The sequence below is a fragment of the Phalangium opilio genome, unplaced genomic scaffold, assembly GCF_054372755.1.
Source record: "Phalangium opilio isolate 3A_F unplaced genomic scaffold, DU_Popi_V2 ptg000011l_1, whole genome shotgun sequence".
NCBI classification, from domain to species: domain Eukaryota; kingdom Metazoa; phylum Arthropoda; class Arachnida; order Opiliones; family Phalangiidae; genus Phalangium; species Phalangium opilio.
Window position 1 is genome coordinate 8,929,104 of NW_028324147.1, and position 5,274 is coordinate 8,934,377.

The following is a 5,274-nucleotide window of genomic DNA, read 5'->3' on the forward strand; positions in this document are numbered from 1 at the left end:
ACGGAGCATTCGTGCTGTTCCTCTATGGTTTGGGAATTGCCACAGCAGCTTTTATTGCTGAAGTTATTATCAAATTAGTCTCTAGTTACGGGTGTACACGTTTTTAGAAAAACCCTCGTTAATGTTACTAAATCACTTAAGGTTATCTTTAATCCACAATAACATACCATAACAACTGCGTTAATGGTTTAACATGTGTTATAATAAAACTCTCAGAAAAAATTTCGCTGCTTGTACTCATTAAAATTTAACACCAATAAATTAACAATAATGATGAAAATTATTCAAGAAACATATAAAAGAAAAACCTTCATTGAAGGATATTTTACAACTACTACCGATTATCGTGTAAGTGTGAACATAGCTTTAATAGACGCGAAATACAAGTTAACGTTTCACAGAAATATGTGTTAAAATTTAACACAAATAAATTAACACTAAATTAATGGTTATATTCAAGAAACATAAAAACGAAAATCCGTGATTGAAGATTATTTTATAATTATTATCGATTCCCGTTCAAGTGTGAACATAGCTTTAGTAGACGTGAAATACAAGTTAAGGTTTCAAAGTAATTTGTCAGAGAACCATTAGGCCAAATATTTACGCTTCTGGCCCAATCATAACAGTAACACGTGCTGATTTTCTCACTAGCTTTTCCACGCTTTACAAAATCGTAAACTAAGGTCATATTTCAAAGGAAATTCATAAACGGAAAAATTCGTTTCAAGTAGGTTGCCGGTATTTTCAAGTTACAGGCGAAATTCTCTCGATGGACTTAAGTTCTTGAAATTATCATTAAGTTAGTCTTTAAGTCCAACAAAACACGAAATTTATATCCCTCGAAAGAATTCCTCCAAAGAAATCGACCTTTGACAACCATCAAGAAGTCATGAATTATTTGTTACAGTTAATTTATAGTTTCTACCGATTCCCGAATAAATGTGAACATAGCTCTAGTAGACGAGAAATGCAAATTAAGGTTCCACAGAAAACATGTCCGAGGACCGTTAGACTAAATATTTTCGAGTGCGGTTCGATCTATATAGAAACATGTGCAGATATTCACACTAGTTATTCCCCGCGTTACCCAATCGTTAGCTCTACTCAAAGAAATTTCTCAAACGGAAAAATTAGTTTCAAGTATACGGTTGCCGGCATTTTGAAGTAATATTCTAAATTCTTTCGAAGGACTTGAAATTATCATTAAGTTAGTCTTTACTCCAGCAAAACACGAAATTTATATCCCTTGTTGGAATTCCTCCAAAAAAAAACAGCCTTTGAAGAAGCCATGAATTGCGAAAAGGTTTTTGGATGAATTTGACGAAACATAATAACCGCGAAAATCTTTCCTTCAATTACTAAATAGTTTCGAAAGCTTTCGGAAAATTAGATCTTTATTTATTGAGGGCTCCAAAGTGCATGAGTGTTCCCATCGTAGTATGCGAGGTAATGTAAAATCGACAAACGAGAAATAAGGTGTGGAAAATTGTCTATTAAGAACATCAATCTCTAGTAGAGTCATCATTGCAATTGATCACCGTTATTGAAGAGTTTCATCTCAAACTGTTCAACGTAAAGTAAGGGGTTGATAATCACTTGCAATTAGAATTTTTCAAGACGGATAGATCTTTTCAAATCGGTTGGAAACAGTGCCAAAGTGTGTATTGTTAAGGCGGCCTAAGAATGGCAATACAAGTAAATATGACATATAGGATTAGCAACTCAATTTTCTTTTCGGTAATTTAGTAAGTCGATCTAGCTAGTTTTATTAAAATGTTGTTGATTGGTCATATAATTCCGCGTTTGATTAACTTAGACGCAAACGAAACATTTCCATAGGTTAGAAGGGTTTATTCGAATAGGAACGTAAAAGGCTCTACTGACACTATCATAAACTGTAGGCTAACGTGCAACAGAAAGTAGGCTAGGAGACAATTTTAAAAATGTTAACTGGGATGGGCATAATCAATAGCAAAGCACTGCACGTATTTTCACTTACTCGCGTGCATTGATCAATATTAACCGCTTTCCTCTTTTGCAATGCACTTAGCCAACAACTCATTTCAATCAAGCAAGTAACGTTGCCGCCGCTTAAAAATATAGGTGAGTTTCTTCTGAGGATTTTTAGCTTTAAGGATTGCTACATACAGTCGTACACCTTATCAACAAATTAGCAAAACGAAACGCTAATTAAGCATACCTAAAAATCCAATCTTTGACAACCAACTGAGAGACCATGAATTGCGAGAATTTATTTGGGATGAATTTCACCAGAGTTTATAACAGCGAAAATCTCTTCTACAAATACAAGTAATAAAAAATACTTGGTTCAAATATTAAAAGCTATTTATTAGAAAGCTGGTTCTTTATTTTTTCAGGGCTGCAAAATGCGTAAGTGTACCCGTCGTAGTATGCGAGGTAATGTAAAATTGCTTAAAAACAACAATCGAGATTATAAGGTGTGGAAAATTGTCTATTAGGAACTACACTGTTAAAAATAAAGGTATTTTGAAGGTACTATAAAATACCTCCGCGACTTTTTTAGTACCCATGAACGTATTTTATTAGTTGTCTCACAGTGCGGGTATTAAATGATTTCGAAAAAGGTATTTTGGAAATATAAGGTATATAATGAAACCTTTTAGAGTTTCTGCGCTTCTGCTGGTATGTTATCGTACCCTGGAAGTAGAAAAGGACTTAACAGACTCCTTTAGAGGGAGTTTTTAGTTCCGGCGTGCTGATTATAATTAACACTACTAAAGTAAAATACATGATATAATACTTCAAGCCCCAATTCTCTAACACTAACTGTTTACTTCACCAGTAGCACTAGTAATGACAGCGTAGAAGAAATCTCTGTTGGAATAATATTAATAACCATAAAGAATAGGTTCGGTAGGGTAGAATTGGGTAGTGGTTTTCTACCCGAGATTTCAATTTCAATCTCAAGTTTCCTAGCTAGTGGTTTTTCTTAAATATATAATTACATATAATTAACATTAATTATTTTCTTTGACAGCTATGTACACTAGCATACGTTACATCATTTAAAGGCAATACAATTATGATATAAGGCTTACATAGTTAATATAAAGGTTTGAATCCGAGCTTACGCCTTCAGTCGCCATTCAGAAAATATCCATGTATATGTGACCCTGAATTACCTTTACACTATAACAGTATCACACTTTCCTTAACAAGGGGAAGCTAAATATAGTATCGGGAAATGTAGAGTGGTTAATCCCTTGCTTACTATGCGAACTCTCACGACCCCGCAAGCCTATGGCGCAGACACTTAAAGGCGAGATGGAAGGCAAAATTTTACCCTCATCCCGTAAGCCCACAACACAGACACTAAAAGTTGAGATGGAAGGAAAATATTACTATCGTGTCTTTCAGTCTCATTTGCATCGAAGTGGTGTATTGCTTACCATGTCTAAAAATGATTCAAGCCCGCGGTAATTAAGGAAAGTTTACCAGTTTCAAATGTGGCGCAAATATTTTTGATGGCGCGAAAGTATAATTTAGACCTGTTTGTGGGTTTTATTTGACACCTAATTCGGTAGCACAAAATACCTTTAGAAGTATATTATCGAACCTTTTTGAGTGTTAACAGGTACCCTTTTCGGTAATAAGGAGTACCTTTCACAATTTGAAAGTTTTATTCCGACCTTTGTTGAGGTTTAAATGATACCCATTACGGGATCACAAAATACCTTGTAGTCCTCAAAAGTACCTTCTTCAAGAGGTATTTCATAGTACCCTTAAACAACGGTATTTTGTAGTACCTATATAGGTACGTCTGGGGATGCATTGAAAAATACCTTTAAAGGTACTAGACAGTACGGTTATTTTTTACAGTGTACTAACTCTAGAGTCATTATTGCAATTTGTCAAGGTCGTGGAAGAGTTTTATCTCAAACTGTTTAACGTAAAGTAAGGGGTTGATACTGACTTCGCGAATAATTGAAAAAAGTTATATTGCGTGTAATTTTGAAACCACGTTTTGATTTTCAAAATACCAGATTTAATTATTTAGCTATTCCTTATGCTGAACTGACGACAAACGGAACCACCATTGTACAAATTCAGGTAAAAATAATACGATGAATTTCATTAACTACCAAACATAAGTAACATCATTTTAATCGGATATTTCAGAATATAGCGGGTGTACTATTTCCCGTGGAGCTTTCAGACATTGCAAAAGACAATTTTTGGTACTATTCACCGGCGTTCTTGACATCAGAGCTTGTCTTAATGACTGGGCCACCGGCTGAAGTTGAAAAATATTCCATGTCCTTCTTAACCATTGACGACACGGTACAATATGAACTTTCTAAATATATTTAACCAAAAATGTGACTTCTAAAGAAAATGAATCGTTCAGGTTTCTTATCTGCTTGTTTCGTGCGTCATCGTTCTACCGCTGCTGGCGAAGTTTTCCGAATTTGTTACAAACAGAGGTCATGGAAGACGTCGAGAAGAAAAATCTATTCATCAGAATGTTCAAAGCCATTTCAATTTCACGTGGGATTTTGTTTGCATATTTTTCTTCGAGCGTAAGTACTTCAGTGACGATTGACTTTCTCCTGTGACTATTTTCCAAATTGCACAATTTCCAAAAGATAATTTCAAATTATGTTCCAGCCTTTATTAGGGTTCCGAAATGCATTTCATGGAGGATCACAATCGGTTCGTGGCTCATTGCTATTTTAATCATTTCAATATTCATGGGATCCGCCTTGAAAACAGAACTGTACTCAACCGAACATGTGTTGATCGACAGTCTAGAAAGTTTCAGCAAATACAGCAAAGCTAAAATTCAATTTAGCTCCACAGACAACGCGGCCGGCTATTTTAAGGAATGGGTAGGTTATGTGTTTAATGCTTAATATTGCCTTATTTTTAATCTCGGTGTTGTATTAGGAGAAGACCACCGTAGAAAAGGAACCCCAATTGTCTCTGGCTTCGAGGGTCAAATATGTGGAAACAGAAGACTCCTTGGACATTAATACGTATAGGGATGTATTTTTGGGAAGAACTTAGGGCTTGGACTCTGTTATAGATTACATTAAATTACACATAGTCTCTTGTACATATTACTTATAGACAAAGGGTTATGAATAACTGATAATGCTATCCTATCCGTAAGGAAATATAAACGGAGAAAATGACAAGCTGTACCAATCAAATATGAATTGTTTATGAACAATAATATATATATGCGTAAGCAGATGTATATAATATTATACGATGAATAAAACACCC

General features: G+C 34.8%; 1 long non-coding RNA gene across 1 annotated transcript; it reads left to right on the forward strand.

Moving 5' to 3' along the window:
- The first annotated feature begins 4,664 nt into the window (after positions 1 to 4,664).
- On the forward strand, positions 4,665 to 5,274 carry LOC149710255 (uncharacterized). The gene is made up of 2 exons (XR_016375686.1): positions 4,665 to 4,874; positions 4,933 to 5,274. It is a non-coding gene; the product is annotated as an uncharacterized LOC149710255 (long non-coding RNA).